This window comes from Haemaphysalis longicornis, unplaced genomic scaffold (assembly GCF_048455015.1).
Source record: "Haemaphysalis longicornis isolate Haplotype H1 unplaced genomic scaffold, Haemaphysalis longicornis Haplotype H1 scaffold_15, whole genome shotgun sequence".
Taxonomy (NCBI): domain Eukaryota; kingdom Metazoa; phylum Arthropoda; class Arachnida; order Ixodida; family Ixodidae; genus Haemaphysalis; species Haemaphysalis longicornis.
The window spans coordinates 22751827-22765745 of record NW_027526257.1 but is presented as its reverse complement, the minus strand read 5'-3'; the positions used below and the strand labels follow the sequence as shown (position 1 = coordinate 22765745).

The 13919-nt window shown below is 46.9% G+C and overlaps 1 pseudogene; it reads right to left on the bottom strand.

Moving 5' to 3' along the window:
• LOC144165721 (uncharacterized) overlaps positions 1-13919 on the bottom strand; it is a 72659-nt pseudogene that overhangs the window by 43489 nt on the left and 15251 nt on the right.

The following is a 13919-nucleotide window of genomic DNA, read 5'->3' as shown; positions in this document are numbered from 1 at the left end:
TTCATGTTCTCAACTCTATAAGGCAAGCGAAATGTTAACTTCTGCAACACTATCCCACGCACGGGATAATACATGGCCACGGCTCAAAATATAGCACACCTGTACCCCGTAAATCAGGGTGTAGTTTTTTCTAAGAAGGGGTAAACTGCGCTAAAGAAGACGGCACACAGATAGAGGTACACAAAGACAGGCGCAGACTTCCAACTCAAGAGTTCCAATTTTGGCGCAGACTTCCAACTTTTTGTAGCTATCTGTGTAGCGTCTTCCTTAGCGTAGTTTACCCCTTCTGAGAAAATGCACTAACTCGCCCAACAAGTCCTTCTAAAGTACATATGTAGTGTTTTCCATTGGAGTTACGCACACTGATTAAACCATAGGCGGCCAATATTTCTGTGAAAACAAATATTTATTTTTACTTCAACGTTAAAGAATACTTCAATCTAGAACATCATAAGACTTCTTGATAAGTTGTGCAACGTTTGTTAATAAATTTATCTGCATAGAACTTCGTCCAAGCCAAGTAAAGAACTTCCAAAGAAGAGTACCCAGCTGTGACAAATAATGGCGAGCACAGTGGTGGTATCTGAAGACGGTGCGTGAACTTCGCACCCTTGCATAGAAAAGATGCAAGGTTTAGGAAGGAGCCCTTATTCTGCTGGAAGCAACGCAAGCAGCATAAAAGTTTCTTCATGGTATTTTGATCAAATGGTGTCTAGCAGCTCTAAAATAATAGTGCCGTTCCGCAACTTATGTCAGTAGCGGAGGTGATTTTTAACCCTTACTCCAATAATGAACCTCCATGCAGTAGGTTTTCACTCACAGTCAACACCTCTCCCACCGACTTGAGTGGCCGCATGCAAAGAAGCACTGATTTGTACTAATAAATAGAACAAACGTACAGCAGCACAAAAGGTAAACACTGAAGTTGGGCTGTGTAGTGTTCTGTTTATCCCACGGTCGCACTCTGCATCATGCCTCCGTACAACAGGCAGAAGTGTGAGATGTACCTGAGGCTATCAGAATAACTCTACACTCAGAAAGTTTGCTTCGTAATGATGTTTATGAGCAATTGTGTTGCTACCGAAGGTAGATTGAACGTCGCTTAATACAGCTTTTTTGTTTTTTTATAGGTATAAGCGTGGCATGTTTTGTGAGCCTGCCCAAGGTCTCATGAGGCCAGTTTTTAGTTGCGGTTTTATAGACGGCGGGTAATTCTACAAAAAAAATGCTGTAGTACTTAACAATTCACCCCTGAGCCTTGAAAGGTCACCCTTAAATACTCGACTAAGAGATTCAGCTCGAGAGAGGCATAAAGTGAGCAGATACACGTAGAAATATACACTATTTCTTTACCTCTATTTCATGTACTACGTCACTGCGCTGAACTTGCCGCTCTTGCTGATGCAGTATTGATACAATGATAAGTAAAAGTCCAGCCTTACAATCACTTCAGCAACATTTTGTAGGAGCAACAGAAAGAATAATTGCCACGAAGGGCACTGCCACGAACGAGTAACCAAATAACACTCTAAGGCGAGATGAAAACATCGTCAGTAAAGTGGGGCCGCAACACATTCTACCTCCGAGCCTGGAGGCAATCGCGACAAGGCCCATTGTAAAGCGTAAAGAGCCAATGTTTTACATTTTCTTGGTCGTCCCCTTGCTCAAACGCCAGAACGGCTCAAGAGATTGTGTCGATGCCTCCTATATATTTTTCCACCATCTGGAGTGGAACTTTTTGTGACGCACGGTCTGCCCGCTTCTCCAAAACAAAACTGGCTGAAGGGGTGTTATTTCTAAGCCACATAGGACGGAGAAGCTATGCAAAAGGCTATTGAACCTGTGGAAACAGAATAATAGGAGCAGAGGTGGAGAGGTCATTAAATATTCTCATGCAAAAGGTGGAAGGGAAGGCGCAGATCAGGACCACTTAGAAGCCACTAGAAAAAGGACATCGCTTTGCTGGGGTATCTCGAGGCATAGTGAGGGGGATGAACATTGCTTGAGCCCTAGCTAATTTTTGTTCATAAAAACCAAGAGTGCCATAAAGGAAATGCTTCTTAATTTCTAATTCATTCTAGTTATAAATCATTGCCCCCGAGTTAACAAAATTCTTTTCTGGGCTAATGGGTACGTTTTTTTTGTAACTGTGTTCCTGCGAAGGGATATAATACAAGACGCAAATATATATGTTGTGGGAAACCCAGAGCCGGGCGCTTTCCCCATTCCTCGCCGTCCACCCCTGAGGCGACGGGGAAGGCTCCCTCTCTGCCCTCGGCGGCTGCGCCTCTCCCGCCGTGGCGCAGGCATGTCACGGTGGTGGCGCGGAGATTGCTCCTTACGTGACCGGTTTGTTCGGAGCCCCCGAGAGCGGGTGTGGCGGCGCGGGACGAGGCAAGGGTCTCTTTGGTATAAGCAAGAGACGAAGAGAGACTTAAGTACCGCTCATCTGTCTTTACTCCTTCCTTTGTCTGCTCAATTGCGCCTGCCTCCTGATCTTCGCCGGACGGCTGGGTCCGGACGAGCGAGGAATGGACCACGTTATTGGTGGAGCGCAAATAAACGCGAGTTTGGCGGTTTCGTTGTGTCTTGTGTGTTCCTTGGTGTTCTCTGCCGCTACTCTGATTGGCGGTCAATGGCGGAATTCAGCCGAGCTAGCCTTGCGGGCGAGTCTCGTGGGTCGAGCTTGGTCGCGGTAAGAACCCTGGTCCCCGCAAAGGCAGTTCTTCGTTTTGGCGTGTTATCCCTTCTGCTATTCCCAAGTCACGACAAAACCAATCTGTAATTTCGAAATTGCGATGCAAATGGCCTTGAAGATGGTCTACACTGGCCTTGCGGTAAAATAGATGATTGACCGTCTCTACGTTTTCTGGTTGACATTCAATTAGTTGACCTTGTTAATGCTGTCGTGTGGCTGCCTAGAGTATATTTTAACCCTGAATGGTTGCAGTTATTGCAAATTAAGCAGCATTTATTTTATAGCTTCCCACAGGACATATTCACCTTCATGTCAGCTGTAAATCGAACGAAAGCATAGTTGCTACACAATCGTTATCAACGCCAACGTCGCAGATTGCAGCGAAGAACCAACAACGCCGAAGTCGGCATCACACACATTAGGCATCTGTATGGTTCATTTTCCTTAGCGCATCGTTTTTTCAAGGTTTACGAAAAACGTTCCGAACAGCGTTGGGCAACATTTTGGAGGGAGTTTATAGCCCCGTCAAAAATAAGCATTCGCCAACAACACCTAAAATTAACAGGAAAAAATACAGTTCTCATGAAATCGAAAAACCAGAAATTCCAAGCGCATTTTGAAATTTTCCCCAAACGTATTTTATTGTGATCCAGAAATACTATTTTAATGGAGTTCATCACACTGCGCTTGTCTCATTGAGAACAGCCCTGACTACTGAACTACACCAAGATAAATCGTGTCTGCTTTACTTCAAAACACCGTGAAACTGCAGCACTGCGAGAACGCGAAGTTTTTCTTAACTTTTGTCGTGTGGGCGCTCTTAGTGCCGGGAATTAAACCGTGTCCCCTTAAAGCTAGCCACACAGACAGTTTACACGGCTTCAGGAGATGGTCAGATTGTAGCTAGCAAAGGCTGATGTTCTGTAACTTCAGTGCAGAGTGTTGCTGCCTTTAAAATATCTGCAAAACATCATTTTAACGTTCCTCACTAAGGTTGATACTGAGGACGCTTCATGTCGGCATACAAATAAAAAATATGAATACAGGGGCACGGCACGATTGTTATAAAACGTAACGAAGCTTAATCAATTTCTTCTCCATCGAACAAGTTTCTGAGGAAGGAAATAGGAGTAACAGGAGCAACACAAAAGGCGGACGTGTGGTGTAGAATGGTCAACCGCTTCCTGAAATGCTTGTCACAAGTCTCGAGCTTGGTGTTGCTCAACTTGCCGTGACGACACTCCTTAAGGTGTGCTCCCACGCGTACGGCTGACTAGAAGGGAAACCTGGTGGCACAGCGGCAGGGAGCAGGGCACAGGGAGAGGTCACCCAGCTTTGATCGCATGAAGAGCCGATACACGCACGCCTCGCGAAGATTCGCTGCCGGTCACCTGGAGGTCACATGGGGAACAGGGGCCGGTACCGCTGCCTCCTGGACAACAACAAAATACAAAAAGTGAGAAAAAAAAGAAATCCACTTCCACCCTTCGTGAAATCGGTGAAATGAAAGGGCACAGCTGCGGTTCTCGTGTGTCAGCTTGAACGTCAAGGGGCCCTCGCCCGAGGAGCGCAGTGCCGTTGTCGCGCCAACACTACGGTTCTTGCGAAACTGCTGCTAAATGTCAGTGACGGGAGGCACCCTCTTCGTCTGCTAGCGCGAGGGAGAGGGACCCATCTCCACGAAATCCTTCCACGAAATCATTCTGAGTTGATTTGGAAACCGGTTTCTGCAAGCCCACCGCGTTATGGACGACCTACACCAGACTTACGAGAAGGTTCCACCTAAAAGAGCTCTGGTGTTAAAATTAGCGAGAACTCGCCCTGGTGTTGTAAAGTGGTCTTTGGAGCTGAGCGTTTATGCTAGCTCATCAGACAAATACGAATGCAGAACCGTAAAAGCTTCGTTTCATTCGAAAAAAAATGTGCATCCATACTGCGCCACCACATTGATGGGTATTGAAGCACACGTGGAATTGCTGCTGCAACGGCCACTTCGTGACCTATGCCCGCTATCAGGTTACTCACCGCGCTGGCCCACAGTGGTTTGGCGGCGGGTTCTCGGGCGGCGGGTGCGGGGCTTCCGGCCTCCAGTGGCCGCGTTGTCGGGCACCATGGACGCGGAAGCACAATGGCTCAGCGGCATTACGGACAGCGGGGGCACCGAGAAGGCGTCCTATGCCGCATTTATCACCGCGGTATGCGAGACTCGGGAGCGTTCCACGCCAATAGTGGCGGTCATCTGGAGGAAAGCGGAGGAGACAGATGGACGGTGTTAAGTTCGGGTCAACCACTTATTTATTAAAACGCCAAGCAACTAGATATCTTTCGCTGGGGTTAGCTTGTTTACCTTTGCTGTGTTTGTTTCCCCGCTGGCCGAGCTGACTTGGCGTGACGGGCGTAAGAAGAAACCGCAGAGGCATCGTTGTTATTCGCCGCGCTTTTCAGTCCACCCGGCGAGCGGTCCCGGAGACAACGCATACCAACGCGTCGGCCACTCCATAATAGCTTAAAGCGATATAAGCGTTCGAAGAAGGATTTCTTTGCGTTCATTTCAGAAGCCGGTGGAAGGCAACCAGTGACATTGTAACGACCGCGATTACTGCCCGAGAATCGCCGAACCGGACCGGAAGTGAAGGTGGGTGAAGGGGTAAAACCTTGGGTAAAACAGAGGAAGAGGTCACCAGACGTTCTCTCTGTGATAGCTGCTCGGCACAATGTTACTGGAGAAGTTCGGTTCATCACGCGTCTCAGCCTGGCTACTTGGTGGATGGGATGCGTCGTTGGGTAGAGGGCCAGGTTTTGTTAGGTGCTCCAATTAACAAAGGAAAGGAATTCTGTCGGCGGTGAGCACAAACATAGGCGTGTACATTATGACAAAACTTCAAGACGTGCCGCACGAGAGCCGATTTTTGTAAAGCTTGCATTATTTTGGTTGGTGTTCATTCCTGTTATATTTATGTTTTGCGCAATACCTTTTAGTTTCTGTGTGGGAGTGGGAGAGGTGGGTCACGTGACTATTTTGAATCCACCTTGCGTTGTCACAATGGTAAATCAGTGGACTAGTATGAAATAATCAATGTGCCATCCTCCCTCTGAAGTTCTGACGTCCCTTTTGTGGGCGGAGTTTGTAGGTAAAACCGAGGAGTTTGATGTTTAGGGAAACAGTTGTTGTTGTATGTGTTGTTTATTGGCGCAAGGGCAGCTTGGGCAAAGAGCGCCAAATACCAGGGTCTTTTATATTTCTTTGGGGGTATACTTCTTTAAGTAAAAGGGTTAAAAAATGTTGTAGGGGGCCATTTCATTAAAAGCAACCTATTGGTGTAGAGAGCCATACTGCTAAGAACTATATGCGGTGATTGGAAATGCAGTTCAGCTTTCACTGATTATGCTGCCCTCATCAGAGGGAAATCGGTGAAACAATTATGGTCGACACGAAATTGTTTGTAAAACTCCGACGCTAAATAAATACTCTAGGACACGACTGCACGCAAACATTGGATTGTCTGCAAGGAAATGTGCTGGGTTAATCGGGATGTGGTGCGTGTAGAGTTCTGGAAAGTGTTTACGTCTGTCAGCATCGTGTTCTTTGCATTGAACAAGGATGTGAATAACGGTAAGTGCTTGTCCGCATCTCGAACATTGTGGTCTTTGTGGGCCATTTAAGAAGTAAGAATGTGTGCCGTGTGTGTGTCCTATACGTACTCTGCAAAGTGTAACTTCGATGATTCTATTCTGTTTGTCTGTTATGTATTTGCCTATTTTTGGCTTAATTACATGAAGTGTGTTCACTGTCTGTGTGTCCCATTCTTCTTGTCATTGCTTGCGGAGTTTACGTCTGATGAGAGGCTTTAAATTAGTGTAAGGTAATAATGTCACGTCAACCTCATCAGGGTGGGTGGCGGCAGCTGCTTGTCTGTCAGTAGACTCATCGCCAACTATTCCGCAAAGGCCGGGGACCCAGCAGATTGTAATTTGGAGCCCCATGGAGTATGCACGCATAATAGTATTTAAAGCTGGTTAAAATATGTATTTTGTGGCTTCTGCCAGACGATAAAGCCAATACAACACTAAGTGAGTCTGTGTATATAATTAACATAGGTATTACGCTTTGTAGGATGTGTTCAACAGCCATAGTAATACTGTATGCTTCTGCAGTGAATATGCTTGCGTTTAGGGCCTGAGGGGCTCGGTTCTTACGAATTTTAACAAATGACAAGTCGCATGACACGGGTAGAAGTTTCCAAGGCGCAATGAAATCCGTAAAAATAGTTTTCTGAGTGTCCGTGAAAAATATTCCCAACTCAGAGGCCTCAGACCTGGCTGTAAAAGAAAAAAGATTGGGCCAGTGAGGGGCGTTTTAAAAACAAGTATGTGGTAGTGTGATCGCTTAGTAGTGCGTTACAGGGATGCTGAGGTAGCGAGGCCACTTTAACGGCATACAAGAGTGCACTGAATTTACGCTGGTGTTCTAGGGACCACATGTCAGACTCCACATAAAGACTTAAAACGGGACTCATACGGAAAGCACCTGTAGCTAGCCGGAGTCCTAGGTGGTGAACAGCATTCAGCATCTTGAGGGCAGTTTTTATGTCGACTGATACACAATGCTTCCATAGTTAATTTTGGAGATAATTAGGCTACGGAATTTTCTCAGTAAGCATGTCTTGTCAGTGCCATAGGACTGGTGTGATAAAACTTAAAGTATGTTTCAAGATTGCATGCACTTCATTTTGAGTTGCTGAAAATGTGGAATGAAAGTGAGCTTTTTGTCAAGCAAAATAGCCAAGACCTTCTGTCTATCCTTCACGGGGATTTGGTTTCCATTGAGCGTAATGCACTGCTCCACTATGACGCCTCGCTGCCTAGAAAACAACACACAGGAGCTTTTGTCGGCGTTGATACGAAAGCCATTTTCGGTGGCCCATTTTGACAGCCTGTTAACTCCTAATTGTACCTGTCTTTCTTTAACTCTACATTACATGATTTGAAACTTATCTGGATGTCATCCACATAAACAGAATAGAATAAAGAGCGTGGTAAGACAATTTTCAGGGAATTCTTTTTGACAATAAAACGCGTACAACTCAAGGCACCCCCCTTAGAAACGCCATTTTCTTGGGTAAAGATTTGCGACCGCCAGGAGCCTAACGATCTGTGAAAATACGGTGGGTTAAGTAAATTGTAATGAAATGTAACATATTTCCACAGATTCCGAGCTAGTCTAAGTCCAGTAAAATTCTGTGGCGCCACGTGGTATCATACGCCATGTCTAAGTCAAAGAATACCGACATGCAAGTTTGTTTGTGAAGAAAAGCGTCTCGTACATAAGATTCAAAGGTAACAAAATTGTCGTTTCTGCAACGATGTACTCAAAAACCTGATTGGTGATTATCCAGCACACCATGAAACTCCAAGAAATACAGTAAACGCCGGTTTATCATCTTTTCTAACAATTTACACAAGCAGCTTGTAAGGGCTATTGGCCTGTAGCTGCTAGGCAGACCTGGGTCTCTCCCTTGCTTTAGCACAGGAATGACAATGGCCTCTTTCTATGACTTTGGCAGTCGTACTCTTTGCCATATCAAGTTAAAAAGGTAAAGAATTGCTTCAAGCGTGTCTTGGTGTAAATGTATTATCATCTCGTATGTTATGTTGTCTGCCCCTGGAGCTGTTTTCCTACATGATCAAAGTGCAATGGAAAATTCCTGTTTTATGAGTGGAGAATTATAACCGCCGCTTGATGTTTTCTTGTTGTGAAGAGGCTTACGTTCTGCAATCTTTTTATGACGAAGAAATTCGGTTGAATAGTGGGTAGAGCTGGAAATATGTTCAAAATGCTTGCCGAGCGCGTTGGCCTGATCCTCTAGTGTGCCACCTGTTGTGCTAATAAGTGGGAGGGTGCTCGTGTTCTGACCCTAAAGTGCTCTTATTCGTTTCCATACCTTGTGTGTATGAGTGAATGAGTTTATAGAGGTCAGGAATGTACTCCAGCTTTCTGTTTTCGCAGCACGTCGAATTCGTCTCCCTTTGGCTTTTGCTCGTTTAAATGCAATGAGGTTTTCAACTGTTGGATATCTTCTGAAGGTTCCCCAAGCTATAGTTTGTTCTTTGCGTGCAGTCCTACAATCCTCGTTCCACCATGGTCTGGGCCTGTTTTTTGTGTTTGTTAAAGCTCGAGGGGTGGAGGAATGTGCGGCATCTATAATATACGCAGTAATAATGTCTCTGGCTTGGTCAATGTCTACATGCTGTATGGATGTGTAAGAAAGCTCAGATAATTCTTTGAACTTCTTCCAGTTTGCTCCCTCTTCTTTAAACCTTGTTGGGATGGTTGAAATTGCAGGGTTGTGAGCTAATTTAAGTATGACAGGAAAGTGATCACTGCCATATGGATTTGGAGCGACGCTCCATTCAACTAGAGGAAGTAGAGTGGCAGAGCCCAGCGCTAGGTCAATAGAAGAAAATGTATTGTGTGTTGCGCTGAAAAAAAGGTGCTTGTTTCTTATTGAACAAACAGGTGCCAGAGGACAACAAGAATTTTTCTAGGAGTCGCCCTCGAGGGTCATCCCATGCTGAACCCAAGAGCGGGTGGTGAGCATTCAAGTCCCCTACCAATAAGAATGGTGCTGGAAGTTATTCTATTAAACTTTCAAACTCTGTTGTTGTTAGGTGATAGTCGGGCACAATGAATGTTGAACATATAGTTGTTAGCTTACGAAAAATAATGGCCGTCATTGCTACAGCCTCTATATTAGTCTGTAGGTATAACTTTTGGCAGGCCACCGACTTTTTAACAACTAAAGCTACACCACCTGATGAATGAGTGCAGCCGGCTGTCTTTTCGAAAGATAGTGTATTGCCTAAGAAAGTTAGATTGGTGACTATTCAAATGTGTTTCTTGAAGATATAATATGCTTGGGTGGTACTCTGTAAGAATTTCATATATATCGTCAAGATTTCTGATTAGGCCCCTACAATTCCAGTGAATTAGGCTTTCTTTCATATTTTTTTACTAGAAGAGGAAGTTTAGTGTGTTGTGTTTCTGGAGTACCATTTATTTTTGGGTAGTTGAACTCTTGGAGGTGGCTTTTTCTGGCGCTCCATGGAATGGCGCCTTTCTTTGTACGTTTGTGAAGCCGGCGAGGCCTGCGTCACCTCCATCTCTTCATCTGATGGCAAAGGAGTAGCTGACGGGTCAGGCTCCTTCACCCGCGCACCCTTAGGAGTGGTGGATGTGCGTGCCACTGAAGGCTGCAGCAGCGCAGCGTTCGCAGAAGAACCAGCGACTTCCTTGTCCTTGCCCGTCAGGCTTTCAGGGGCCAGTGGAACAGGACTGGGGAGTGCAGACTCTCTCACGGCAGTGGTGGTGGACGCCACTACCACCGGTGGTTCCCCAACCGGCGGAGCAGTGTCCTGGGCTGCTGGGGCAACCCAGAGGGGGGCCGGGGCAGGACCATGTCTGCACTGCAGTACTGGGTCGCTGCCGAGACAAGACGCCGCTCCGCCCCCCGGCGAGCTGCGTTGGCATATGCTCTAGACGAGAACATAGCGTGCTTTTTGCGGGCTTCGGCAAAAGTGATGTTTCCAGTGACTTTCAAGTGTATGATTTGCTTTTCGTTTTTGAAGACGTCACAAGACCGGGAATATGCTGCGTTGGGAGTTCCGCAGATAGAGCATTTGAATGTGTTGCTGGGACAATGTTCGGTTGGGTGGTCATGCTGAGCACATTTTGGGCATGTCAGGCTACCTCTGCATGTGGTGGTACCATGCCCATAACGCTGACACTTGAAGCATCTACGAGGATTTGGAATGTAAGGCTGAACCTGACAGCGAATGAAAGCAGCATTGATGGTCTGAGGAAGAGAGCTTCTGTCAAAGGTTAGTACAACATGTTTAGTATTGATTTCTTCGCCGTCGCGTCTCATAGTAATTCGTTTTACAGCTGTTAGACCTTGATCACGCAGGCCTTCAAGAAGATCTTGCTCTGTTTCATTCAAAAGTTCTATTTCAGAGATTACCCCCTGCGAAGAGTTCAGGGTGCGGTGCGCTAAAACAGCTACTTTGAGGTCACACATATCCGCCTGGTTTAGAAGCTTGTCTGACTGGTGCTTGGTGAATACTTCGACAAGTACATCACCTGATGACAGTTTCTTTGCCTTATAACTGCTACCAAAAATAGCTTCAAGGGATTGTGCGACTTTGAACACGGACTTGCTTGCGAGTGTAATTTCAGCTTCAAGAGAGTGAATCACGAGGAATTTGGGAAAATTCTGTGGTGCACAAAATATTTGGCTGTTGGACAGTGGCTTAGTTGCTTCGGTGCGGACCCTTTTTGGGGCCCGATCTTTTGGAAGAGAGGGTTTCGATAATACCATGCGACATAGTATAAAGCAGGGAACTGGGGTACTACTTCTTTGACGTTACCCTGATGGTCAAAGAGGTCCCGGAGCTCCCAGCCTGATAGACAGACAGAGAGCCCATCGGCCGGAGCTTGACCAGGGCTCCAACGGCCACCGTTCACGGCTTCTAACCCTTCACCTTTCAACTTCTCAACATGGTAGGTAACAGCTTAGGTATGGGGGGCTCGGGGTACGCGGTGTCGCCACTCACCGTCACCAAGATTACTCAAGGTGCCCCGTGCGGGGATGTTTAGGGAAACAGAAGGGAGACAGGGGATCGAGAGCAGTGAGCCGCATTCGACGCAGGCATTGCCCAACGTCTTGTTTGCGATCACGAACCGCGCGTGGTAAATAAGTAGTGTAAATATAGTTTACATACTGTACATTTTGAGTTTGCTTGGAATAGACCATCATCAGCCATGTGCCATCGGTCAACGACCCAGCTAGTCATCGTTTCATTGATCATCTCTTCGATCGTCTACTTCGCCCACCTATCCACGCTTTGAAAGTTTAACTAACCGTAAATTGGTAACTGCGTTTGGGACATGGCAAGAAAAGTACAAGCGGAAGGTAACTAAACATGACAGTAATAGCGAAAAAGAGAAGCGCTTATCTAACCATAAAATATGTCGTTAAGGAAGGTTCTGCCCGTCTCTAGCCACGAGAAGACTTTGACGATCCCCGATGCAGCTGACCTGACGTGCTTGCCACCATAACCACAGTACATCGTGCCCAAAGGTAAGCATGGAATTTGTCAACATCCATTAGGTTTGCCATTCAACAAAAAGAAACACTCGGGCATTTTTTGATTAAAGAGTGTTTATGTCGGGTGCTCTCGAACCGACTCAGCGGAGCAAGTATTACTCCATAGTCCCACTCGGATGTTTTGAGTCCACATATGTTCAGTCATTAGTACAGTCTCCAGAATTGAGCATGAAATTGATGCAGGAATCCAGAGTACAGAGAACCTAAGCAGTCCACCTGATGTGCTTCAGAATGTCTGATTTCCGCATACCTCGAAATTGTAATTTCATTATAACCATAATTCGTTACCTCTTGTTTATTTTTGATCTTGTCAGGGTTACTAGGGCACAGACATAACCGCGTTCCAACGTCCAAAGAAGGGGGCATATATTTTAAACCTGTTTTTGGACTCCCTTTGTCACCACTTCTGTAATTAGCGTTATGAAAATGCCTACATCTAACCTATGTATTTCTCGATGCTCGTGTGCCGATTCTTGAGTGAAGGGCGTGAACGCATTCACTGGTCAACCTTAATATTTTCCGCCCTCTGCGTCTTCTTCTTCTTTCGTGAATTGATTTTCTTAGTACTTAAAAAATTGGATCTGAGGAGTAAGCCTTCAAAATGGCCACATAAAAATAGGCTAAAGTTATGAGGGTGGAGGTTGTGGTTTGCGATGGGAAAAGGGAAGGAAGTTCACTGGGGACATTTTGAGCTCGGCAGGGAGCTCACCTGCAAACAACCCAGTGAAGGCGAAGGGAAGCCCAGGGGGAGTGATAGGATAAGGTAGAAAGGGAGCAGCGCTGCACCTGGCCGCCGACCTCCTCCTCGAAGAGGGTACGCATAACCACCCAGGAGCGGTCATTCCCACGGACTCTAGGACTGCCCTGCTGCGGCTGCACGCGGCGGATCAACCCGTCAACAGCAGCGGCTACCCGGAACGCTCCCTTGCAACTAAGCTGCGCACTGTGGCCTCCCGAGGCTGCTACCTGCGGCTCCACCGGCTGCCGGGACACAGTGGCATCCGGGGCAACGAAGACGCCGACGCCCGCGCCAGGGAGGCCCACCTGGAGGGCACCCCAGTCACCCAAGACGTCACCGCGTTCGACGTGGCCCGCACTGGCCTTGCCGGCGTGGTGCAGACGATGCACCCCGACCCTCTGGTCGTGAGCGGCCTGGCGCCCAGACCGTTGCCCGCACGCATAAGCAGGGACGCCCGCTGCCTGCTTCTCCGCATGCGTCTCAACTGCTGCAATATGGCGGAGCGTGGCTGCACCGACACGGGTGCAAGGATTTCCCAACATGTGCGGACTGTTCCGAACTTGAGACGCCCGAGCACCTAATCTGCTTCTGCCCCCATCACGCGGGGCCGAGAGCAGAGCTCTAGCGAGCGCTCCAGCGTCGAGCCCTTCTCAACGCCGGCGTGGAGGACCTTGTGTTCCCGAAGGGGCCTGCGGCTACACAACGGGAAGTCTTCGCTTATCTGCTTCATTTCCTTGAGACGACTGTCCTTAAGCAGCGGCTCTAGCCCGGAGTGCAGTGATTGACTGATGAGCTGACTGACGGAGGACTGACGGCTAAAGTTCTGACACAATAGAGACAGAGCTCTAAGTTTGTAATTCAAAAAGCGCGAAAGAAAATGGAAGATGAAAAAAGGGACAAAAACACCTGTGTTGTCATCTCTGCTATCGGCTTTGTTGTCTGATTTTACTTTTCCTTACATCATCTTGCGTGTTCTGACCGAGACGTATGTCCAGAGGTCTTTGTAATAACTTTCTACACGAGGAGAAAGAAATCCAAACGTTTCAAATCGTGCGTTTCATTACGTTAAGTCAATAGCACTGCCCGAGAAAGGAATGTGTGCCTCAATACCATAACGTTCACCTTAAGCGCAGAAAAATACGCGAACACAGACGACAAGGACAAGCACTTGTCGTTTTCTTCTGTGTCCGTGTATTTTTCTCCGCTGAAGATGAACGTTATGGAATACCAACTACCACGAACGCAAGCCCTTCTTCAATACCAGTGTACAAAAGAAAATGTTTATGAAAATTGTACCTACAACATAGTGTAGAATACC